Here is a 416-nt window from a genome sequence, read left to right on the forward strand (position 1 = left end):
GGGCCGAACCATTGGGATTTCAATTTGAGGACCAGCCAAAAAATGAGTAATGGCCGTCGGCTCCGCCGTCGGCCTTCCCCAATTCAAACCCTATCCTACTGATTCTCGTTCATACACTGAACTCACTGTTTACAACCCTACTGATCTGGATGACCAGCAACAAGTATTCTTCCTTCTCGATACTGGAGCTCAGACCAATGTGATTACCTCAACGCTACCTCATCAAAAAACCACCAAGACGATCAAGGTACAAGGGCTTAACGCTATCACCGTCACAACGAAGGTCAAGTTTTGGGTTCAAGACCACCGATATCCCCTAAAGGCTGTCCTAGGGGGCATCAACATTTTAGGGATCCCGGGGATAAGAGCGCTTGACCTTAAAGAACAAGTGCTACAGGCATTACCTATTATTATCC

This window comes from Alligator sinensis, unplaced genomic scaffold (genome assembly GCF_000455745.1).
Source record: "Alligator sinensis unplaced genomic scaffold, ASM45574v1 scaffold125_1, whole genome shotgun sequence".
Lineage (NCBI taxonomy): Eukaryota > Metazoa > Chordata > Crocodylia > Alligatoridae > Alligator > Alligator sinensis.